This window comes from Myodes glareolus, chromosome X (assembly GCF_982192425.1).
Source record: "Myodes glareolus chromosome X, mMyoGla1.1, whole genome shotgun sequence".
Taxonomy (NCBI): domain Eukaryota; kingdom Metazoa; phylum Chordata; class Mammalia; order Rodentia; family Cricetidae; genus Myodes; species Myodes glareolus.
This window is the reverse complement of record NC_142053.1, coordinates 99,120,878-99,148,177: the sequence shown is the minus strand read 5'-3', so window position 1 is coordinate 99,148,177 and position 27,300 is coordinate 99,120,878. Positions and strand designations below refer to the sequence as shown.

General features: G+C 35.7%; 1 protein-coding gene across 8 annotated transcripts in view; it reads left to right on the top strand.

The window, feature by feature from the left end:
• Positions 1–27,300, top strand: part of Dmd (dystrophin) — a 2,257,783-nt gene that overhangs the window by 1,123,248 nt on the left and 1,107,235 nt on the right. The window lies entirely within an intron of this gene.

Genomic DNA, 27,300 nt, shown 5'->3' with positions numbered 1-27,300 from the left:
TATTTTCATTTGAAAGCTGATATTTATACATTTGATAGTCTCTTTCCCTATACTGCCCTATTTTTTTAACATGGAAAGCTTATTTGTTTTAAAATCAATTTTTATAACTACCTTAAGTAAAATACTTATATTTTGTGTTAATTTTGAAGTTATCCATATGCATTAGCATCACATCACAAGAAGGTGAATTATTCCTTTAATAAATTTAGAATGAAAGGTTTCTCACCTCATAAAATATTTCAGATTTTGTAGTTTAAGTATGTACTTCTTCATCTGCCTGAGAAGAATTAAAATTATATTAGATCTCTCATGTGTGTATTTATAGTCATTTTTATACTTTAGGTTTTAGTTTACTGCATTATACTCTGAAACATATTTCAGAGAATACTTTTAATATTTACCCATGATTGTCTTTACTGTATTCCCAATTATCTTTCACCTAGAGTTATTCTTGTAAAGTATAATAAATTTAGTACTGTAATATTATTTTCCTATGAATAAAATACTGACTCATTAATTCAGCATAAAAGGTTTTCACATGATCCCTATTTACCTAGATCTGGTCATCCACACTATTTGTCTCATGTCATCTGCCCTACAACTCTTCTGCATTGCGCTTTAGCAATATGAAATTGCTTTGCAGTTTCTAAATTGTTTTCTTTCCTTCTTTATCTTTCCAATCATATTCATCAGGATTCACTTTAAATGCTTTACAGCTCATGAAATCCATGATTATCAGTGGACTATGATATCTTGAAACTTAAAATTAGTTTATCACTTACTATAATAAATCCATAAATCAGTTTATATGTAAAGTATTTCCAAATATTGTTGTTACTTTAGACGCAGTATATTCTTCAATGTGACCTTCTCTTACAATTTACTGTGTAGTAATAAAACTTTTAATTTAAGCTTTGCAAATGTGAGAATATCTCTCCTCCGTTGAAATAATGCAATTATCTCAACAAATGGTAAAATATTTAGTGCAGCAATATCTAATTTTCTTGTTAAATGAAGAAGAGAGAACCAGTAATCTGATATAAATACTGTACAAGACAATCTTGCATTGCTACTGTAGTATATTTTCATACTCTGTATGGACTAATTGTAAGTTACTACAAGATTCTCCAAATGATATCTGCTTCATCACTTTTTGGAATGAATTCATTCTACTGTCTTTTGTGTGGTTCCCCTTATTTTCTTGCATCATTCTGAGTTATGCACATATGCTAGAACTGTTGGAGTTTCTTGAGTATTCAGTGATCACTGTGCTTCTGCCGGGAACCATCCTTGAGGGGGTATGGGAGGAGGGCAGGTTCAGAGGGGAAGGAGTGAGCCAGGCACGATGTTGGGAAGAATCTTATAGCCTGACTGACTAGGAGTCAGATTGTTTCTTTATTTATACAGAATTCAGTTAGCAGGGATGGATTCATGTTGTTCTAAAATATAGATCATATCACATGTATTTCCCTTCCTCTCTCACCCCCTCACATCTCTTATTTGTTATTGATAAACCTTGACAGAACAGATTTATCTTATACAATCATTTTGCCTCAAGTTTAAACATAACTGATAACCTGTTATCTATTATAACTGTTTTTACTCATTAACCCCGTAGCCCAATTTTTAAGAATCTAGAGGCATATGTCAACCTGTTCTCAGGCTAGTAGCTTTGGTTGCTTAGAGGATGCTAGACTAAAACAAAATTTGCAAGTCAGCCATGGTAAATTGTCATGTCCAAAGGAGTGTATTAGCTCTTAATGGTCAGAGTGTTCAAAAAATATCTGCTAGTCAAACTGCTTCAGATATTATTCAAATTCTGGAACAATACAAAGGTTACATTATATATGTGTGTGTGCACATGCATGCATATGTGTATGTATTTGTTTTTAAGTCTAATCCTGGCATTCTGTTGTTCCTTGTTCATATGACACCATAGTGGTTCTGCATATGCTATCTCTTCTAAGAAAGGGAGGTCCTAACTTCTCATTTTTTAAAATCATCTTTCCTCTATACTTTGTTCATCAATATGAGTCTCTGTGTAGGGCAAAGGTAACCTCAGCTAATTGAACTTTGTTCTATATGCCACACAGTAGCCTGAGTGTTTATTTAGTTGTCATTTAGTGTATATTTAGTTGGAAGAGTCTTGCAATCTGATCTGTAGCCAACTCTCCTAGTCCACTGAACCTTGTTGAACTTTTAAAGTTTACTTTGTTTTGATTATCTTGTTCTGGAGTACTTATATGGGCAAATGTTCCAACAATATCTCATAGCCTCATAAAGCGATCTCTGGTATCATTATGTGTGTCTCTATCTCCAAGGTGTGAGGAAGACCTTCAAATAGATAAGGACATCTCCCTAAAAGCAGGAGGAGGAGCATGTTTAGGAAATTCCTGGTGAAGCTAAGAAACAGTAATCCTTGGGAAAGACATGTATGATTCATAAGAAATTTTCCATTAATCTAATATCCCCAAACTATACAAATATTAAAAGTCCCCCAAATATACAACAGGAGGAGATGAAAACCAAAGGTAGGATGGTGACCATCATGTAGCTTAGCTTTGCTGTATCTTTGTCAAGAAGCTGTGCTGGCCTTATAACTTTTGCGGTTCCTATCAGATATGGCTGTGCCAAAAAATATGTAGCATTTTTGCTTTCCGAGGCTGCTAATATGTGGTCAGCATGTTCACTTTTAACAGAGTAAAACAGTTCCTCTCATTTCACCTTTGACCCTAGACATAATATTGAAGCAGGAACACTAATGCTAGTCCTTAAAGGAAGTAGCTGAAATTTCATACAAATCTGAGATATTTTGAATTTCTGGTAAGTAAGTCTCTAAACTCAATCGTCTTACATTTTCTTGTTCAGAGGCCAAAATGGAATTCTCACTTTCATTTGGCCTTCTCAAACATTTAGAAGCTCAATAATTTTCTATGACTTTTACTGAAATCTCAGGTAAACACGTATAAGTATTTTTTTTTATAAACAGAAATTCTAGAGTTCATCTTCCTTTGGAACCGTGGCTTCTTCCTAGACTGACTGTGAATTCTTGATCAAAGTTCCTAGTTTTTTATTCTCCCTATATTTAAAATGGGAAAAGAATATTTTTTCAAACTACTGTGTTGTCATGAGGAGTCAGTGAAAGAGAACATGTCTAAGGACTTTTGTAATGACAAAATCGATCCTGTGACTCTGACACTTTTGATTTCTGATAATATATTATGGTTTTGCTTATTTGTTTATTTCATGTGGGGAGAGGGCATTCCTGTTCCATTGTACACAAGTGGAGTTCACAGGACTATTTCAAAAGATGTTTTCTCAGTCTATGATGCAGGTCCCAAGGAATGAATTCAGGTTATCGGCATTGGCAGAAAGCACCTGCTGAGCCCATAGTTTATTTTTCTACTTCCATATTTTTCCTGTTACTATAGAGAGATGAGTTAGACTCAGTCTCTGCTTTGGATATCATTACAGATATAAAAACAAAATTGATACCCAGCCAGTAAGATAAGGGTAGATAAATATAAGATATGCTATTCTTATGGCAAGAGTGATTCCCCAGTGATTGAAACTGAATCATCTTATTCATACTCAGAATGACTCAAAATATGTACTTCTGTCATGATTAATTTCATAAAAATAATATTTAACTAATTTTTGAGAATTTCATATAATATATTTTTACCATTTTCATACCCTTCTCCATCTTCTCCAAGATCCACCACCATTCCATTACCTACCCAAGTTTGTATTTTCTCTGAAAACAAAACAAAGTATTTTTATGCTGGCCAAATACCTCTGGTGTAGGGTAGGCCATGGGATATGATCAACATACCAAGGTCAAACTCCGAAATAAAATAGATTCTTCTTCTTCCAGCATCTATTATATGCCCGTAGTTGTGAATACAGGGTGCAGCTTTGGGCCTACCTTACCTTCTATGCTGGGATTCTGTCTGGCTTGGGCTTGTGCAGACTTCGTGAGTATTGTCACAGTCTTCTAGTACTTATGCAACCCTCCTGTTGTATGCCGAAAACAGTTCTTGTTAGTCATCTAGCATTTCTGAGTCTTACGAGCTTGTCTTCTACGATGCTGCCTCAGCCGTAGGGAGAGTGGGATGTCACAGATGTCCCACTTAGGGCTGAAGAATGCTCTGCAGTGTCGTCTTCTCAGCGTGATGACAAGGTCTGTGTTTTTGTGTTAATTGCTATAAAATGTAAGAATAAACCCACTACCAGTGAAGAAATGTAATCATCAATCTTACCCACCTGGGAACCCTATGATTTACAGTAATTATGGAACTGGAAAAGTACAGCCAACCACAGGTGCAGCAGTAGCATGGATGCTGTGGCTTTAACCAACCACATTTTGTTCAGAATTCAAATCCACGCTATGGGACCTATACGTGGCATGATTGCAAACAAGAACCTGTGCCTAGTGGTGTCAGAGGTTCTATAAGGAATGTGAAAATTAAAAAAAAATGCCTGCTAGTATTAGAGATGTATTATTCTTTCTGCAGTCCTTCCAACTGGTTTGCTAGTGGATGGTTTCGTACCCATAGCATACTAGCAGCACTAATGGGGCTGAATAAGTTATCCAAATAAAGCATAAATTTGGGAGTTGGAATGATTGGAAGTTTGCCAAAAGAATGTGTGGTGAAATGGGAATAAATATGATCATATTTCATTGTATACATGTATGGGATTCTCAAGAATTAAAAATATGATTTTAAAAAGACCTCTAAATGTCAGACATGCTGTATTGTTGTCTTTATTTTCTAATACAACTTTTACGATTTCTAAAGACACTGATAAATAGGTCATATGTTCGTGAATTTACTCCTTAAAACTTCCGAATATAGCACAATTGAAACAGGATCATAAAAAAAAATCAAGCAATTTCTAGACTTCAAATTGCTATACAGCCATAAGATGGCATTATTGTGTTACATCAAGTTTAAGGTCTAATATAAGATGGTGTTTTTATAAAATCTTCATTTCTTCTTGAAAAAACCATTTAATCAGATGTTTCAGGGTGAATCCCCTATGTATATAAGAAGTTAAATTCAAGATTTTCTGCTTTATATATAATTTTAAGAAAATATAAAGTCAAGATCACTGCTTCAAATAATGTTGAATTTCTACAGCAAAAAAAAATTTCTTTTAAATGGTTAAGAAAATCAGTATAAGTATATATTTCTTTTTTTGTTTTTTTGAGACAGGGAGGGCTTTACTGTGTAGCTCTGAAACCTTTCCTGGCACTTGTTCTATACACCAGACTAGCCTTGAACTCACAAATATCTGCCGGCCTCTGCATCCCAAGTGCTGGGATTAAAGCTATGTGCCATCACTGCGCAGCATAAGTAGATCTTAAAAATGGAAATGTATTACTTACGATGTTTCATAAAACCAATTAAATATTGGTTAATAAACATGTATGGAGAGAAATCAGTGTAAATTAAAGAAAGAACAATTGTCTAGCACTGTGTTAACTAAAAGAAGCAAGACTGGAAAGAATACCTGTACTTTTATTTTTTGTTGTTTTTGTTTGTTTGTGCTCTAACTTTGCAGCAAGCACTTTATTGGCTTTATTGACTGTCCTAACTTTCTTGTCTCCCCAACATCTATTTCAGATATAACTGTCAAATAATTGACAAGACTAGTTTTATGTTTATTTTTTTAATTTTTATTCTTCTCTCATGCATTACATCCTGACATGCCTTTCTCTCTCCCCCACTTTCCTACTGGGTTGCCTCAAAAAGTTACTGGCTGATGGTGATCTAATGACAATTGGGCTAGGCATTAATCTGTGAGTATAGCAGAATATCATTAGGAAAAATTTCATAGACCTTTATTTACACCACCCCAACAGTCCCGTATGGTTCTATCCTGGGTCTATGGTATATCCTGCCTCTAGTTCATTCACTGTGGGATTCTTCTTGTGGCATGAGCCTCCATTTGGAGTAGACATTGTTTGCCCACTCCCAGAAAGTCCCATGACACCGTTATTTCTGCACAACTTGCAGGCAGGACAGATTGTTTACCAACCCCACTGAAGGCTGATTTTCAAAATATAAAAATAACTAAAGAAACTAGATATCAAAAATCCAAATAATCCAGTTTAATAATGGCGTACAGATCTAAGGAGATATTTCTCAACAGAAGAAGCTTAAATGACTGAGAAACACTTAAGACAATGTTCAACATCCTTAGCCATCAGGGAACTACACATCAAAATGAATCTGAGATTCCAGGTTGCATCAGTCAGAATGGCCACAATCAAAACCACAATTGATACCTCATGTTGGAGAGGATGTGGAGCAAAGAGAACATTCCTCCATTGCTGGTGAGAGTGTAAAAGTGGACATTCACTGCAGAAATTAGTGTGGTGGTTTCTCAGAAAACTGGGAATCAATTTAGCACAAGATCCAGCTATATCACTCATGATTAGGAATTTTTTAGATTTAACATTTTCTTTGACTGATACATTAATTTCTTCTACTGAATCTTCCATACCTGAGATTCTTAATTCCATCTCTTGTATTCTGGTGGTGATGCTTGGATCTGTAATTTCTGTTTGTTTACCTAGATTTTCATCTCCAGGATTCCCTCAGTTTATGTTTTCTTTATTGTTTCTATCCATTTTCTGGTCTTGAATTATTTTTCTTCACGTGTTTGCTTTTTCTTGGCTTTCTGTAAGAAATATATTCAATTTCTCCAATTCTTTTGCTTGTATTCTCCTCAATTTCTTTAAGGGATTTATTTGTTTCCTTTTCAAAGTCCTCTGTCATCTTCATAAAGTTGGTTTTAAGGTTATGTTTTGTGTTTCATCTGTGTTGGAAAATTGAGGGCTTACCGTAGTAAGATAGCTGAGTTCTGGTGGTGAAATATTGCCCTGGTTGTTGTTGATTCTGTTCTTATGCTGGTCTCTAGACATCTGAATTTGGAGTTATTATAGTTTCATGTGCTTAATTCTGAGTTTGTCGTTGTTATATGGGTATTTTCTCCCTTGGTTTCTGTTTCCTCTGTGGTATTCAGCTTGAGTGACCAATTCTGGTGGCTGGTGTAGCCTCTGGTCCATCAGGGTACCTCTGCTGGGATTCTGGCAGCCTGTGTGGCATCTGGGGTTCTGGGTGCAGGTGTGGCCTCTGGTGAAACATGAGGCTTCTGCTGGAGTTATAGAGTGCCATACCATTATGAGGAGAGGGGTGGCTGTTGAAGGTAGGCTGGGCATGCTCTGTGTGTGGACTGGGGAAGACCTTCTCTGGAGTTCTGAGTGCTAGTGTGGTCTCCATTGAAGCAGTGGTAAGGAATACATATTGTATGGCACATCTTTTTAACTTAAAGATGAGCATATTCGAAGTTAAAAGTCATATGCAAGATCCTTTTTTTCCTTTCTTTACAAGCCTTCTTTAAATACAAGCAGCAGCAGTTTCTAGGTCTGTGTGGTGTTTAATTTCATTATAGTGATGCAAATGATATAGAAGTTTCCTTTAATAATTCTTACAATATCAAATGTTTATGTACAATTTTCTGCATGGATGCCATATTAGAGTGAAATTTATATATTTACAGATTGTAAAAGGGAAAAAATCCTAAAAACAAGAAAGATGTAAGCAGGATAAAAACAATAGCTTTTGTAAACACATATTGCCTTGTGTTTGTTTGAACATTTCACCCTGAACCTCCGAGAGCACTTTATCATTTCCCAGGAAAGCATTGTTTGGAAGGTTAGGGAGAGTACAGCATTGCAGAAAGTCTTTTCCCAGGCTCTCATTATCATTTTAAAACCACAACACCACATTTCAGTTGAATCTGAAATGGAAGAGCTGGAAACTACTTCTGCAAAAATTTCTTCATTGTTTTCCTTTGTTGGTGCCTCATAGATTTTACTGTCCCTGTGCACAGGATGAAGAAAATAAAATAATGAATGAAATAATAACACTACACAGTAAATATCTGGGGTTTTAGATCCCTGTTACAGAGCTGGTCTGTCACACACAAGGCCGTGGGTTCAATCTCTAGAATGACATTAAACAATAAAAATATATGAATAACTTTAAAAATAATGCTGGAAAAGAAACCAAAGCATTATGAGTTGAAGAGAAAATTCTTCAGTCATCTCTGGAGAACAAGCATACCATTCTTAAAACATCTCCTTTCTCAGTTGTTATTTCTCAACACATGTAATAAATGATTTACCTATTTTGTCAATATAAGCGACATCATTGCACACTGCCTACAGAGAAGGATAACACAGCAATTCCCATGTCAACACCATATTTCTGTATCCTCTAATGTGGAAGCTACAAAGACAGAAGCCTAATTTGCAATCATTTCCAGAATTGTTTGCTCCTAATAAAGCATTTATCCATGACATTAGTAACCTCTTCTATTTGTTACAATATCATATACGGTTGGGAAGATACATGAGAAGCATAGAACAGATATCGATAATTCAAGAGATTGCCCTTTTCAAGTTTTCAAATTAGTCTCTACAAAATCTGAAGTTTTTCATGTGGGTATGAACTGTCATTTACCATTCTAGGTGTAAAAGTCTATATACCAATATATTATAATTCAACTCTGAGTTTCTACATTATCTAGAATTAAGGAGAGAAGAAATAATTAACATGCCATGAACATGAGTAAGTTATTTATATCTCATTCCAAGATCTTTTTTTACTGTGAGAAATTGCATCAATTATACAGATAAGGAAAGAAGATGTGAAGCAGTAAGAATAAGACAGTCTATAAAGATGTACTTTTTTAAAACTTTTAAAACATCATGATAGAGGGAAAGACTTCTGTTTTGATTTTAAATTTCAATACTGTTTTTAAAAATCATTACTAAGTAAACAATTTTATGTAACCATTTTTAAATGTTCAGTATTTGTGTAAAAAATGAGATCTTATGCCCACAAATGTAGCAGAATTTTTAAAATGAAGACACATTGCAATTCTAAATATTAAAAGTATTTAGAAATTTATCCTTAACTTTCACATTTCTTGTCAGTTAGGTAACTGTATCTCATTTACCATATATGCTACTACATTGATTAGTCTGGATTAGGTTTTGGTTCAGAACATAAGTAACTGCCTCAGTGTTGTTTCTTTATACAATGCCCGGTGGTATTAAGTACACATATGGTAATCAATAATATCTGCTAATAATAGTAACAGAAACTATAGCTTGATAATGTTTATATGTGACATATGCCAAATACATCACAAACATTAGAGAATGTAAATCTCATACTAACCCACCCTGATGTTCTCTTTTCTAATCTTTTGTCTACAGCTATGTAGCCATGAGTATTCAAATTCAAGTCTATTCTACCCTCCTCCCAAATAATTCTACTTCATGCTGTTTTGTTTAGTTATTCATATTTCTACCAAGTCATTCATATTTACATTTGTACAGTCATTCATATTTCTATAATCTAAGTTAATCCCTAGCCAGTGTAAATATCTTTTACTGGTCACCAAACACTGAAACAGCAATTATGAACCAAACAGAGGAACCTGTGTTTTCATCCAGCTGCCCAACTGAATTGTATAACTTGATGTTAATGACACAGAAGTTCATAACACTGCGTTTAAGAATACAAGAGGTTAGATCCACAGAGTTAGTATTAGCAGATTGTCTTTGTTGGGGTTTCTATTACTGTGAAGGGACATCATGACTATGGCAACTCTTCTAAAGGGAAACATTTAACTGAGGTGATATTACCATCGTTAGTTGAGGAGTCCGTTTCCTCATAGTGAGATACAATAGCATGTGGGCAGACAAGGTACTGGAGAGATAGGTCAGAGTTACACATCTTTCATGCAATAGAAAGTGAAGTGAGTGTCACACTGAGTGAGGCTTGACCAATGGAGACCTCCAAACCCACCCCCACCATGACACCCTTCCTCCAACAAGGTCACACCTCCTAATAGTGTCACTCCCTTTGGAAGCCATTTTCTTTCAAGCTGCCACATTCCACTCCCTGTTGCTCAAAGACTCGAAGCCATATCATAATGCAAAAATGTATTCAGTCCAACTTCAAAAGTCCCCATAGTATACAGCAGTCTCAAATTTATACAATCTCTTAAATTTAATACCCTGTAAAATAAAAATAAAAAAGCAGATCACACATGCTTCCAACACACAATGGCACAGGACACATATTACAATTCACAGACATAAGGAAGGGAGAAGTTGGAAATACCAGACCAAAGCAAGATCAAAAACTACCTGGGCAAACTCCAAACTCTGCATTTTCATGTCTGGTGTAAGTGTTCTTCAGATCTCTGATTCCCTTAAGCTTTGTTTAGTGCAGCATATTTTTTTCTCTTGGGCTGATTCCACTCTTGTGGATAGAAGTTTCTATCCTGCCTGGTCCTCAGCCATTCAGTCCCAACAAAACACGCAGAGGCTTATATTAATTATAAGCTGTTTAGCCTATCAGCTCTTACAACTTAATTAACCCATAATTCTTGTCTATGTTAGCCACATGGCTTGGTGCCTTTTATCAGGGAGGCAGTCTCATCTTGCGAAATTTCGCTCTGTCTGGATAGCAACTGCAGACTAACACTTTCTTCTTACCAGAATTGTCCTAGTCTGGTTGCTCTTCCTTTACTTCCTGCCTAGCTACTGGCCACTCAGCACTTTAATAAACCGATATGAGTGACAAATCTTTTCAGGGTACAGCACACTCTCTTAGCAACTTTCATCAGCAAGTATCTCATGACTCTGACATCTCAAATATCTTGGGGTCTCCAGGGCAATCATGGTATCAACTTCACAGCTTCATGCAATGGCCTCTCGACCTCAATTTTGGGATACCCCTGACACATGCTTGACCCCAGTGACTTTTCTTCTATCTTTAACTCCAGAACCACATGGATGAAGATGCCAAGTTCTGCTGCTTGGTGGGTCTGGAACACGGTCCCCTCATTTTACTATTTTACCAGCTTTCTGTTTTACTGCCTAAGCTTGGCTACCCTTGAACTTGCTCTGTAGATCAGTCTGATCTCAAACTTGGAGATCTGCCCTCTGAGAGCTGGAATTAAAAGCATGCACCACCACACCCCACACTAAGCTTTTCTTCAATTGCTTTTCACAAGTTGAAAGCTTATCTGGGTGGTATCTTTCCCTGTGATCACAACTCCCTTTATTTCATTTCTTAATCTGTTTATCCCTTGAGCAAAGGACTTAACTCCATTTTACCTTCTGGTGCTCCTTTTCTCCTCAAATAATTTTCTTTGCTCAACTTGCTCCTTTTTATTATATATCTTCATTAAAGTTAACACTAGAAATCATACAACAGAGTCTATACTAGGCACTTTTGAGATTTTCTTTGCCAAAACTCTCTACTTTAGCCTCAGGCAAACTTTTCAGACAATGGCAAAGAACAGCCATATTCTTCCCAACATATCACAAGAATTATCTCCAGGCAACATACTGAAATTTTTCTTTGAAACCTTTTCAACCAGCCTCCACCCCACACACAGGTCATCAAACCACAGTTAACACCACTGTCTTCCACGCTCTTACTGATAGGACCCATTAAGCAACTCTTAAAACATTCCACTGCTTTCTTAACCCAAAGTCCTAATTCATCCACAGTAAATCATGGCCAGGCCTATCCCAGTGACCCACTGTCTGGTACCAACTTTTGTCTTAGTTAGTGTTTCTATTGCTGTGAAGACACACCATGATCACAGTAACACTTATAAAAGAAAACATTTAATTGAGGTGGAGGCTTAAAGTTTCAGGGGTTCAGTCCATTATCATCATGGTGAAACATGGCAGCATATGGTCAGACATGGTGCTGGAGAGATAGCTGAGATACATCTTGCAGGTAACAGGAACTGAAGTGAGTGCGACACTGAGACTTGAGCAAAGGAGACCTCAAAGTCCACCCCTACCTTGACATACTTCCTCCAACAAGGCCACACCTCCTAATAGTACTTCTCCCTTTGAGCACCATTTTCTTTCTAGCCAACACACAGCTATTCAATTTTAGTTGACTGACTACCAAAGACTCATTAAAACAAACTACCAACATATAATATCTTTATGCACATTTATGATTTTCTCATATTCCATTTTAAATTGAGAACATGAAGTATATTACATCACTTTACTTAGATACTTAAATTAGCCCTTTGATCATATTTTCTAGGTTATTTACAATGTCGTCTAAATCCTTAGTTACTTTGAGCAGTTGTGGAAAGAGTCAGATCAAGCGAGTCTGCTGTTTTTAATGGAAGAACGTTTGGAAATGCTTCAAATGTAATTCTTTTCTTCCATCAGCCTAGTTTTTCTATGTCCCTATCAGTACATCAAAACATTGAAGAGTTGCAAACTGGTTTGCTGTTGATGATCTCCATTTCACACAAGATCATTTGTCTTATATCTTCATATTTAAAGATACTTTTAAATCCTTATAGTTCACACAGATTATATGGTTCACATGTCACATGTGCAAAAATGTACATAGAGGCTAATTTAATACTATCTTCATATAAAAGATTGGATACCTATGAAATTTACATGGCACTTTTCCTTAAAGCAATTGTATATTTCTGTTTTCAAGGAGAGTTACATATACACATTACCTTTCTTCAACATAGATACTTCAATTTCTTCATGTATAAGGGATTCTTTTACATGATTAATAATTTAATAAGCATAAATTTTAATTTTATGTAATGAAAAGACTATAACTTTATATAGTATGCAATCTTATATCTGTATAAAATATATAAAGCAGCATTGTACATCTGTAATATTAACATTTTGGAGATTATTTTGATAACTCTTCACTTTGTGTGTCTTTATTTTGCCAGATTATTAACTTATTTTCTTTGATTACACATTTAAAAAGTACTTAGAGTTTATGAGTTTTGAAAATTCTACCATCAAAACTCTACTAATACATTGTTTTCAGAAATGATTTTGGCCCATCAGTAAAAATTTGCTTAGCCAAGATTAATTGACGTTGATACAGTTATACATTAAGAAAAGCATATTTCTGTCCCTGAAAACCTCTGGGGTTATTCAATCATTGCAGGTTGGTGACTAATAATTGTTGATTTCTAACTAATTATCCTTCTGTTATGAACTTTTACTAATCTATTGCAGGACGTAGTTCTCACAAATTTCATATTATAAGGTGATAGAAAGGGGTAAGGAGAAAGGACAAAGTATTCAAATCAATTGTCTTTTACAACTCAGTATATGTGCATGTTCTCATGTGTGTGGTAACATGTGTGCCATGACAGTTCTGTATGCCAAGACATACATGTGGAAATCAGAAGAGAAACTTAGGTTTTGATCCTTACCCTTTATTTTGAGGCAGAACGTATTGCCACTCCACACATCAGAAAAGCTGATTCTTCAATTTCCTGTGATTCTCCTGCCCCTGCCTCCATTCTCCCTGTAGAAGTCCTTGTATCACAGTGCTACATCATCTACCATTGTACTCATTCTGGGAATCCAAAGTCAGATTATCACAATTCTATGACAAACACTTTATGCACTGAGTCATCTTCTCCACCACAAATTTGCTTTTAAAGAAGTTTTCGAGGTTCCGCTTTACTGTATTTCCATTTATTATTCGTTGTTCAAAGATTAGTCTCACAAGAGTCCTTAAGTTGAAAGCATTGCTGGGAAATATAAATATCCTGCTAAAATGTATTTTGTTACAGGAAAAAGAGGAAAATTAATGTTGTAAGAGCATGTATAATCTTAATCATGTACACAGAAATTAACATTTTGTTTTTGAAACAACTCTTAGAAAATTGCAAAAACAATAGTTCTGTCTACAGTTAATTTTTTAAACTGTCATTGAGCATTTGATGAACTCTGATTCTAGCTTCCTGAATGAACTTAAAGTTAGAAGTATTTGATTATTTATCAAGGATACTTTTTTTCCTTATTATCACATCTTCAAAGCAATTTTTCCTTAACTTTTTTGGATTTAAAAATAAGCCTGTTTGTGTGAAGATTAGAAAGAAATGGAGAAATGGTTGTCACGGTCTTGCTAGACTATAGGTTCACTACTTACAGGTATCCTGTTTCCATATCCTTTATTAAGTCATCTATAAACTACATAAAATAATTTAATAGATACCTTCAACTTCCCCAAACAACCTCTAGAAAAAAGTTAACATCAACTGGGGAGGCCATGGGAGTTGTAGCAGGTGATAACTAGTGTCCAGATATCAACCCACCAGAGGAATGATTCCCTGATTGAGAATCCCATCCAGATAAGGCCTATGGGACTACCTACTCAGAAAACTGTTGCTCCTGTCTGTAATTTCATGTGAACAAAAATAGTTATGATGTCTCCCCAATATGTATGTATGTAATCTCATGTAAAATGTACATGTATTTTCATGATTGCATCTCAATCTTACGAGCACATATATCTGTGGGTGGTCAGGAAGATGACTTATTATTAATTTGTCTAAATTTGATACATAGAAAGTATATTAAGATATAACTAGATCTGTTGTCCCACAAGTGTAAGACACTTAAAAATCTGTTTTCTTCCTTTTCATCAGACTAACACATGACACTTTCTCCCTAATCTAAGACAAGCTACACACAATTAGCTCATTCTTTTTTACCTCAGACCAAGTTTAAATTGTACTAAATGTTTTATTATTATTAAGAATTTTTAAATACTTTTTTTCTCCTTTTACATAGCTATCCCTATTTACACTCCTTCCTGGCACCCCATCACCCCCCATCCATTCCTCAGAAAGGGTAAGGCTTCCCTGGCAAGTTAACAAAGTCTGACGACACTTCACTTCAAGGCAAGACCAGAACCCTCCCTCCTATATCTAGGCTGAGCAAGGTATCCCTCCAAAGAGAAGGTGCTCCAAGACAGCAGTTCAAGCACTAGGGATAGATCCCGGTCCCACTGCCAGTGGTCCCATAGACTACTCAAACCTCACAACTGTCCCTCACATTCTGGGATCCTAGTTTGGGCTTATGCAGGTTCCCTGCTGTCAGTCCAGTGTCAGTGAGCTCTCATTAGTTCAGGTCAGTTGTATCTGTAGATATCACCATTGTGATCTTGACACCTTTGCTCATATTATTGCTCCTCCCACTCTTAGACTGGGCTGTAGAAGCTTGGCCCAGTGGTTTGCTGTAGATCTCTGTTTATGCTTCCATCAGTTGCTGGATGAATATTCTATGACACCTTGAATTAAAAGACAAACATAATCTCGGAGTAAAGGGTTGGGAAAGGATTTTCCAATTAAATTGACCTAAGAAACAAGCAGGTGTAGCTATCCTCGTATCTAAGAAAATAGACTTCAAACTAAACTAAATCAAAAGAAATGGAGAAGGACACTTCAAACTCATCAAAGGAAAATCCATCAAGACAAAGTCTTATTTATGAACACTTATGCCCCAAATACAAGAGCATCCACATATGTAAAAAAATCACTAAGGCTTAAATTGCACATCAAACCCCACACACTAATAATAGGATAATTCAACATCCCACTCTTCCCCATAGACAGGTTAACCAGATGGAAACTTGACAGAGAAATAAGAGAACAAACAGATGTCATGACTCAAATGGACTTTACAGACATCTACAGACCATTTCCCCCAAACACAAAAGAATACACCTTCTCAACACTTCATGGAACCTTCTCTAAAATCGACAACATATTCAGTCAAAAAGCAAACCTCATTAGATACAAAAAAATGAATAACCCTCTGCATCTTATCAGATCTCCATGGCTTAAAGTTAGAATTTAACAGCAACACTAATCACAGAGAGCTTTAAAACTCATGGAAATTGAACAATACTTAACTGAATCACCCCTGAGTCAAGGAAGCAAAAAAAAAAAAAGTCTTCCTAGAATTCAATGAAAATGAATGCACAACATACCCAAACTTATGAAACACTGAACACAGTGCTAAGAGGAAAGTTCATATCACAAAATGTATACACAAAGAACTTGGAGAAATCTCACACAAGCAGCTTAATAGCACATCTGAAAGCTGTAAAAGAAAAAGACGCAAATTCATACAGGAGGAGTAAATGCCAGGAAATAATCAAATGGAGTGGTAAAATCAATAAATTAGACGAAAAGAAAGCAATCAAAAGAATCAATGAGGCAAACGGGTTTTAGGGGGGTGGGGAAATTAACAAGATAGACAAACTCTTTACAAACTAATCAAAAGGCAGAGAGGGAATATGCAAATTAACAAAATCAGAAATCCAAATGGAACATAATGACAGATTCAGAGAAAATCCATAGAATCATCAAGTCATCCTTAAATGTTTCTATATACGTATCATAAGTTATAAACTTTACAGATATGCACAGGTCAGAGTTGCAGATTACTGCAAGAGTTATTAACACAGATCAACCTAAAAAAAATCAGGTCAATTCTTTAATTGCCAAATCTGGCTGATAAGGCTTGTCTCTGTACAGATCATACTATGGTTTGTCTCATTGGACACTGTGCCCTGGCCTCTGGTCACAATCTTATACCTGGAACATTGAGACATTGTGTTTCCATGGTAAATGACTCAGCAGCTCCTTATCTTTTACCCAACAAACCACTGAGATGGAACTCTTGCTGCCTTAAGCCACCTGTAAAGAACTTCTTTAAACTAAGTGAACAGAAAAGCAAGAGAGAATTGGAACAAACAATTGAAAGAAAAGATACATAGAAAGAATTAGAACTTAGAAGAAAATTAGAGGACAGAAAAACAGACAGAACAATGAAGACCATGACTAGAACAACACGGGTGTGAGTTTATTCTGTATCCCTCAGCTAGACAATTTGTAAACTAAGCTTTGCTTCACTGAGAAATTCTTCCTCGAACCTTGGAGGGGGCCTTGAAGAGCTCGACTCTCAGGCTACCATTTAGTCAACCTAAAGTTAAAACTGCAATAATGTATAAAAGTGACAGGGCTTCATTCCTTGATAGGCAAGATGAAGCCTCTGAAAAATACGAAAGTAGAGTCTGACTTAGAAATACCTTCATATAAAACTTGGAGTCAATAAATTACATGGGATCACCAGAAAGTTAAGCTTTGAATTAATCGTTAGAGTAAAGAAACATTTTTCTGCAGTGCACATGGATGCATATGTCTCTGCCTGTTTGGACCCTGATTATGAATGCTTCTTTGCTGCAGTACCACCTGTTCACAGTCTATCTCAGATTGCATCATTTATATCTTCTCTTCTGGATTTTTGTTTCAGGACCCACAGAAAGAGTGCGTGATCATAATATGTTTTCTTTTTAGACTCTACTATCTGAAAACCCAATGTTTTTAAATGACATTTAAAAAGTATTGTATTTAACATGAAATGAAAAGGGTCTAAAGTGCAAAATAGGCAGGCCAAAGCAAATTATAAAGGCTTTCCGGAGAAGCAGGTCAGTGGTAGAGTGCTTGCATGAAGTACTTGGGGAATACTAATTTTGGATTTTATACATTTTTTTTGTAAAGTCCTGCTTATCCATCAGGACCTAATGCAAATATTTACTACTTTGTATCACTCTATGAATCTGCAGACAGGTCTAGAGTGTTTAAACTAGTCCTTAATACAGTTCCCAAAAAGTTCTGCCCATAAGATTAGGTATGTTATACTAAGCTATGCACCTTTGGACCTTTCTTTCCTTCCTTCCTTCCTTCCTTCCTTCCTTCCTTCCTTCCTTCCTTCCTTCCTTCCTTCCTTCCTCGCTCCCTCCCTCCCTCTCTTCCTTCCTTCCCACCTTCCTACCTTCCTTCTTTGCTTAATAAATTGCTTGCTTTCTTGCTTGCTTTTTCTTTTTCATTTTTTAAACTAGGAAATAATCATGCATTTTATTTTATAATCACCCTTAATCCAGCATTATTGTTGGGAATCTGACAACGCACGCTTAGTATTTATTGAGAAAGCTTTAATAATGAGAAACTATACCCTCAAATGGCCGAGGACATGGTCACCAGTAGAGCACTTGCACAACATTATTCATCTCCTTTCCATCCTCAGAACCACAAAAATTATGCTGTATAATGGAATTAATAGCAGTCTTAAGAAACATTGAATGCCAAGAACTCCATTTGTATCATAGTCTATTTCACACAATACTGATATGGGGTACTTTTCCTATAGTCAGTTTCATTGTATTCTAATAAAGATACATCATGACTTTCAGGTCTTATATAACAAATATAGAAAAGACTTTATGATATACATGCATTCTAAGCACTGAATTTAAGATGCAAAATGATTTCCTAAAGGTAATACAGTGTTAATTACTATTTGGTTACTAATTGTTTGCTTGTTCATCTTTTTGTTTGTCTTGAGTTCTACCACTCTTGGTGAACATTTGTTTCAGCTATGGTGTTTTAACACTAAAACAAATTCAGTTTACTATGAGAATTGTATGTTCTTCCCAGTAGGAAATTATTCCCAAGAATTATTTTCGTATCAATTTCAGTTTACTCTTTAACATTATGAAATTTTTCTTAAAATTTTCAGTTGACTCAAGGGAAAACTCTCCATTACAAAGAGATAGATTTTTAAAAATAATTCTACATTGAACAGTAAGTTTTAAAAGATTCTTTGTGGTTTCCCAGAGCTAAGAGATATTGATAAAAGTAATGCTTTCTTTTAATATTAAAATCATATTCTTTGAGTAATTTATATATTTCAATGAAATTAACAGTAATTTTACTGATTATTATAATTTATGAAGCTCAGTATTGTAATTATTATAATAACTATTAAAATATAAATATTTATTATAAATATTGAGTTTTGTCGGGAAAATTTAGTTTTAATTTCTTTCCTCTCTTCTTTTTCCCTCCTCCCAACTTATCTACAGTTACAGCTTTCACTGGCAAATTAAAGTCAGCCATTATTTTCCCTTTTATCTGAGCAATTCTTATGTAATTGGCGATTCTATTCTACATTGTCTATCATAAATTATCACTACATTTTTGGGCACAGATGCCAAATAGTCATTTTTTTTCTCATGAAATTTCTTTATCACACCCAAAAGGAGGCCTGACCAATGGTAACATTTGTCCAGACCCTAATCAAAATTAAAAGCAATTGATCTTTTGTAACTACAACAGTGATGGATAACAATCACACCCAAAGTAACAATTATTAATTATAGCCCCGCTTACAAGACGTCTATTAAGCAATTCTTCTTTAGTTCTTGGGATTGTAGACTGACTGAATATATCTTATTTGTATATATATTCATAGAAAATATGCTGGAACTGTAGTAAACCTTTGAAGTACATGGACAAATGCTCAAGCTCTCAGAAGAGCCAGTCCAGAACTCATGATGTTAATAATACTGATGTGTATAATTGTCCTCTTTTCCCTTTAACATACATCCAGTGGTTGAAGCAAGTTAACAGCATGCCCCAAGTCAAGAATAAGAGAAATTTATTGCTCATGATACCTGTCAAATATGTAAATGAATTACATTATTATAGAATATAGTCACTAATAACAATTTAAAATATTATATAACCACATTTAAAATATTATATAAGCACATGGGTTACAAGGTAAGACCATTATTCAAAGAAAACAAAATCCACTTAAATTTGTTGATCTCATTTAGAAATGCTTTTAATTATTTTTCCTACATTATTTTTTTCTCTAATCCAATATGCATCAGTAATCTTGTTTTACAAAAATAGCGATAATATTATAAAGCATATATTTCAGCATGACTAAAAAAAACAATATAAAACAATCTTTAAGTTGCAATTGTATTACTAACATAGTGATATCCTAGTGTTTCTATGAAGCTGGGAGTTAAATTTCTGAATAGCATCATGACTTTCTGTATCCAGATGTCTGCTACTTGAAACTACCATAAGCTGACGATCATGGCTCACAGTATATTTTTGAAGAAGGCCATATGGTTTATGTCTCCTGGCAAAATTTGTTTAAAAACAAGCAACTGCACAACAAAGAGGGAATCTCTGACTAGCTGTGGTAAATAACTGCAGCTGTAATACACATAATAAATCCTTTTTTCCAATCCTACTCAACATCACCAGAGGAGAAATATTGTTGTCTCACATCCAAAATAAAACTTTGCAGATTTTCAACGATGATGAAATCAATTCTTCAAGTTTATGTTTCAGTGGCCAAGGATTATGAGAACCAATCTGTCATTTATTTATTTCCATTAACTCATCTCAATATCTTAAAGTCATCTCTCATTTGACCCCTTATATGAATCAATAGAAGATATAAAATAATATATTCAACTGTTTCTGTTTTTCCTCTTTCTCCCTCCTTCCATTCACACCAAAATCTTTACATACGTGTTTGCTTTCACTTCCTCTTGAGAAATAAAGTGTTTCATTATTTTACTTAAATAATGCGAATGTATTTCACAGGTCAGTAATTTTTTTTCTTACCCATATCTATAGCGTCAAACTAGATATGGTCAAGGTTTGATTTAAGTCTTAATAAAATAGATTATCAGACAATACTATCTAGATTTGGAGTTTACTGTGAGCTAATTCTATGATAAGAAATTGAGTTCAGATACTCTTTTTGGGCATTGCTCTCAGGACTCTGTGGCAGAGCAGTGAAGTTATTGAGAAGGGAGTTAAGAGCAGTCTGTAGATAAAGTTATTTTTTTATTTCTTTTTTTATAAAAGTTTCCATTTCCGCCCCACCTCCCAACACCCTCCCACTCCCCCCACTCCCTCTCCTCCTCCCTCTCCATCCCTAAGAGCAGTCAGGGTTTCCTGCCCTGTGGGAAGTTCAAGTTCCTCCCCCCTCCCTCCAGGTCCAGGAAGATGAGTATCCAGACAGACTGGATCCCAAAAATCCAGTATATGCAGAGAAAACAAGTCCCAGTGTCATTGTCAATGGCTTTTCAGAAAGACTCCGGGACAGCCACATTCAGAGAATCCGGCCTCATTCAGAGAATCTGGCCTTGCTCGCTCCCAGTCCCCCGAGCATTCCCCATTCCTACCCTGCTCCATTCTCTCTAACCCTCTCCCCTTCCAACAACCCTCCTACCCCCCCCCCCATGCACCCGAGGTTACCTGGGACGCTTGTCTATTTCCAATCTCCAGGAGGAAAACTATCTGAATTTTCTTCAGGTTCATCCTCCTATCCAGCTTCTCTAGGATCACGAATAATAGGCTCAAAGACTTTTAATTATGGCTAGAATCCATTTATGAGTGAATGAATACCATATTCCTCTTTTTGGGTCTGGCTTACCTGACTCAGTAAAGCGTTTTCTTTTCTTTTTTTTTTTTTGTTATTTTTTTAAATTTTTTTTTATTTTTTAATTTTTTTTAATTTTTTTATTTAATTTTTACTGGGAACCCCTCCAGAATCAAGTCTCTTGCAAACCCTAAAATGGCTCCCTTAGCTGAGATATAAACCTCCCTGCTCCCCCAACCATCCTTCCTCCCTCCCCCCTCCCATTCCCCCAAGCCATCCCCAATCCTGCCCCTCTCCCCTCTCCCTGACCATCTTCCCTTACTTCCACCCCCAACCCCTATGCACCCGAGTTTGCCTAGCAATCTTGCCTAGTTCCACTATGCAGGAGGATAACTATATGATTTTCTTCAGGTTCACCTTCTTATTTAGCTTCTCTAGGATCACAAATTATAGACTCAAAAACCTTTAACTATGGCTAGAATCCACTTATGAATGAGTACATACCATATTCCTCTTTTGGGGTCTGGGTTACCTCACTCAGTAAAGCGTTTTCTATTTCCATCCATTTGCATGCAAAATTCAAGATGTCATTGTTTTTTACCGCTGAGTAAAACTCTAATGTGTATATGTTCCACACCTTTTTTAACCATTCTTCTATTGAGGGGCACCTAGGTTGTTTCCATGTTCTGGCTATTACAAATAGTGCAGCTATGAACATAGTTGAACAAATGCTTTTGTAGTATGTTAGGGAATCTCTTGGGTATATTCCCAAGAGTGGAATTGCTGGGTCCTGAGGGAGGTTGACTCCCAGTTTCCTGAGAAACCGCCACACTGATTTCCACAGTGGCTGCACGAGTTTGCATTCCCACCAACAATGGATGAGTGTTCCCCTCACCCCACATCCTCTCCAGCATAGGCTATCGTTGGTGTTTTTGAGTTTAGCTATTCTGACAGGTGTAAGATGGTATCTCAAAGTGGTTTTGATTTGCATTTCCCTGATCGCTAAAGAGGTTGAGCATGACCTTAAGTGTCTTCTGGCCAAAAACTCTACCAAAGAACTCCAACAGCTGATAAACACCGTTAGTAATGTGGCAGGACACAAGATCAACTCCAAAAAAATCGGTTGCCCTCCTATACGCAAAGGATAAAGAAGCAGAGAGGGAAATCAGAGAAACATCACCTTTCATGATAGCCACAAATAGCATAAAATATCTTGGGGTTACTCTAACCAAGGAAGTAAAAGACCTATTTGACAAGAACTTTAAGTCATTGAAGAAAGAAATTGAGGAGGATACCAGAAAATGGAAAGATCTCCCTTGCTCTTGGATTGGGAGAATCAACATAGTAAAAATGGCAATTCTACCAAAAGCAATCTATAGATTCAATGCAATCCCCATCAAAATCCCATCAAACTTCTTCACAGACCTTGAGAGAATAATAATCAAGTTTATATGGCAAAACAAAAAACCCAGGATAGCCAAAACAATCTTATACAATAAAGGAACTTCTGGAGGCATTACCATCCCTGACTTCAAACTCTATTATAGAGCTTCAGTTTTCAATTCTTGAACTGTTTCTTTTACCTGTTTGATTGTTTTTTCTTGGTTTCTCAGGGTATCATTCACGGATTTACTTAATTCTTCAAACTTTTTGTTATACTTCTCATCCATTTCTATACTCATTTCTTCATTTTTTTTTATACTTCTCATTCAATTCTTTAAGGGAATTATTCATACCCTGTTTAAGGGACTCTATTGCTTTCATAATGGCACTTTTTTCACTTCTTCTGGATTAAGGTGTTCAAGTCCTTCTATTGTAGGGTCGTTGGGATCTGGTGTTTTCATGTTGTTTTTCAGATTGTTGGACGAGGTCTTGCCTTGGCGTCTGCCCATCTCTTCCTTCAAATGTTCTCTATTGGATCTTCTGGTACCGGGTCAGGTTCCCTTGTTGGGCAAGGACTTCACAGACAGAATGCCCACCTGTCCTCAGGCAGGCTTTTAAGACACAGAAACTGCCTCCTGACGGGATGCGCCTACAGCCCAGGCCCAGCATGCAAGGCAGCTGAGCTGGGGAAATTTTATGGCCCCAGGGGGAAGGGAGGAATATAGGAATTTGTACCTGGATGGAAGCTGGGATGGCAGGAGGGAGAGCTTAGCAGGGTGGAGCCAGCACTGTAGGGTGACCTGGGAGTCTATGGAGTCGGGGAAAGTCTGAGCTCCACCTTGCCGGGCCCCAGGCGCGGGCCAGAAGCAAACTCACCCCTCCGATGGCCCTCTGCTAGAAGTCAGGGCCCTTTGCTGGTCAGAAATGTCGCTGAGCTGACACTGAGCCCACCTGTCCTCAGGCAGGCTTTTAAGACACAGGAACTGCCTCCTGCCGGGAAGGGCCTACAGCCCAGGCCCAGCGTGCCTGTAGATAAAGTTATTAAGCTACCTACCAGTGTGTACAACTAGAGCTTAATTCTACAGAAAGGGGTTAGAAAGCCAGAAAACATGTGTTTCTTACTTTCCTTAGACAAGAAGGAGGAGCGCTGAGGTTCATATTCTACTTCCTACTCATCTTTTTTAAGAGATTGCATATGATGGTAATAATTTTCTCTTTTGTCAGCCTTTCCAATACTCCCTGCATGTGTATGGAGCATTCCTGCTTCTAAGCTCTCAGACTAAGCTAGGACATAATGATTTGTATAGCTGAGTCTTCTTGGTTCTTCTTCACAGACTTCATTCTTCTCTTAAAATTTCCTTGTCCTTTATTTAGTCCACTTTGGTCAGTCTTTGCAATACTGAGTCTAGAAAGATATAGAAGACATTAACTTTATCAGTGTATTTTGTTTAATTTTACATATTTAATATGTTATCATTTCAACATGTAATTGGAATAAAATATATGTCTTTTTTATCAAAAAAGGCTTAAAGATGATTTAATTATGAATTTGATATTATTCATTGATGATTTAACATTATATAAAATACATTATGGCTATCTTTTTAACAAGGTCAACTCCTTAGCAACACAAATAGTCCTAGAAATTAAAGGTCAACAGCAGAATCCTGCATTAAGACAGTTTTGGAATGTTATAAAAATACAAACTTTTCATTTTCAGATGACCATAGGGAAGTCATCTTTTTCAAATGTTTATTCCAAGTTCTATGCAAAGAAATTCAGCATTATTATTTTAACTTAAAAATAATTAATCAATATTTTGGAGAAAGAATAGCTAAATGCTTCATGTAGTGCTTACTTAATGTTTGGTATTGAAGAGGGTAAGGTTTGCTATTGTTTGAGAGCTGTAGATGGGAATAAGGATTTCATAAGTGCTACATAAGTACTCTGACTTTGCACTCCACTCAGTTCTTAGACATTCACTCCTAGTTTGGAAATTTTCCCTACAAGCCCAAGAAGACAAAAAGATACTCTTCTGTGGATTTCCTTTAGAGAGGCAAGGAAAATAAGATCATTTCTCACTAGATTAAGGACAAAATTCACTCATTGACTAATTTGGCCTCGTGAATCAAATTTTTTGTTACAAAAAATCTTTGGTTGCCAGATGATGCTGAACGCTTTTAATTCCAGCACTCAGGAGACAGAGGCAGGGGGATCTCTGTGATTTCAAGGCCAGCCTGCTATACAGAGCGAGTTCCAGGATGGGCTGGAAAGTTACACAAAGAAACCCTGTCTCTAAAAACAAACAAACAAACAAAAAGCTTTGGTAAGTCTAAGTAGCATGCAGAGTACTAAGAATGATTAGAGATCTAAAATACCCAGCTAGGAGACAGAAAAAAAGACCAAAGATTTTAAAATGTATAAAGAAAACAGCCTAAGAGACATGTGAGTAAGGCTTAAAGCATCTTAAGAATGACGAACACAGAAATAAGACAAATGTGATAACATAAATGAAATTTATTAATTTACTAAGAACACAAACCAAAGAACTTTTTGTTTTGTTTCGTTTGCATATTTGTTTGTTAGCTCAGTTTTTGTTGTTGCTTTTGTTTTGTTCAATTCGGTCATTTTTTTGGTGACTGTGCCTACCCCAGGTTTATATTAAACTCTAATTCTCCTATCTCTACCTCCTGGGTACAGGGATTATGGGATTATGCCCTACTTTTCTTTGTCTCTTAATAGGAGTATAACTATGGCTAATCTAGGGTGTTCAAAATCCCGAATTTTTAAGAACTTGATTTTTCAAAAGTCAGAAAGGAAATTAAATTGCAACTGAGTTTAAAAGACTGAAATTACTTCTGGTCACATTCTTCCAGTACTCCTTGTATAATAAGAACTAGAGGACAGTTTACCTAAGGCACACATTTAGATATTCACTGGTGTAACCAGAGACTGCCTGATCATGCTGTTGACTCAGATAATATTTGCCTCAAATGTACAAACATTTATCACTATAACAGTTTTATTGTGGAATTATACAACTATCCTACTGACTGTAAATGACATGAATAAATAAAAATGTAATGGTGGCACATGTTTATAATCATAAAATTTAGGAGGTGGAGACAAGAGCATCAGGAATCAAGACCATTCTCTGTCGCATAAAAATTTCTCTAAATGAATTTAATGTTGTTATTTCTGTCCATGATGTCCATATTTTAAATTCTACAAATGGACAGATGATAAAATATTTAGTAAATGAATATTCAATTATTAATAAAATAATGTTTGATGGTCAAAAGCAAAATAACTATGAATAATAACATATATTTTATGTTATTTATATGACTAATTCATGTGTGTACTTCTATTTTATGCACTTAAACTTTTCAAAAGACTAAATTGCTCTCCTAGTTTGTGTTTCTCAATAAATATATTGAGGGGATGGAGTAGTCCAGGGGTTAAGATCACATACTATTCTTACAGAAGACCAAAGTTTATTTCCTAGCAACCATGTTGAGTAACTCATGACTCCTGTATCTCATGCCTCAGGAGAACCAAGTTCCTCTTTTGGACTCTGCATTTCCCTTTACTCACATGTTAGCATCTAACCCCCATACACAGCACACATTAGGATATCGTCATATATTTACTCCTAATACAAATTAAATTAAATTAAAAACCAACAAACAGAAAATGTTTATTGGTGATTGTACTTCAGACAAATGTTTGCTTGGGGAGACAACATAAAGGGAAAAATATTAGGTAGTACAAGATTTATCTGCTCATGTCATTACAGGAGAATTTTAGCTTTTTAGGATGATGACATTCACAGTATTTTTGAGTGAGACAAGGATGGAATTTGTAGTTTGTCCCATCAGTGTTTGGATGTGAACTTTTCAACTTCTTCTTTCTAGGCAAAGAAACACCTGTCTGTTGAAAGAAGTTTCAGAGAATGATTTACTTATAATTTTTTGGTAGATAACACTTCCAGTGCTTTAGGGACAAAATTCTTCATTTGGAATCCCTATTATAGGTTGCATTTTAAATATCATTATTATACCTAGTAATGCATGGAGGTAATATTCTTTCTTTTTAAGAGAGTACAGATGCTGTGACATTTATTAAAAGGCATGCTATAATGCTATACTTGTTAGGTAAACAGACTGAGAGTCCAAGAAACTGGTATCAAATAACCAAAGAAAGTAAAACAGAAACGATCTTGTTGGTTTGTAGGTTTGTAGATAGTACTCTTGATAAATTATTACTTTTGGGTTGATGTATAAATGTCATCAAATGTATCAATTATTTGCAGAATTCAATTTTATACATGTTTTATAAATATCCACCAATAAATTTATTATTTTAAGCAAGATAAATTGCACAGCTGTCATGCTTAAAAATTCCCTCAATAATCACTAACTCTTGACCTTCTCTTAATCCCAAGGAAACCATTGATCTGTTGTCTAACATGGCAAATTAAACTGAAATTTCTAGAATTTAATGAAAGCAAAATTATCAAGCATCTAACATTCTCTTGTTCTACCTTTTTTAAACTATAACACTGTCAATTTCAGTACATAAATTTTATGGCTTATAAGTGAATACAAGCATTAAATGAAGAAGAAAAATATTCTCTTTTGTTTCTCTTACTAGTTTTTGATTCTGCAGTATTCACTGAAAAGGGTCTTAGGATTGCATTACTCCACAGATTTCAAATATCCCTGTTATTTAAGCACCTTTTG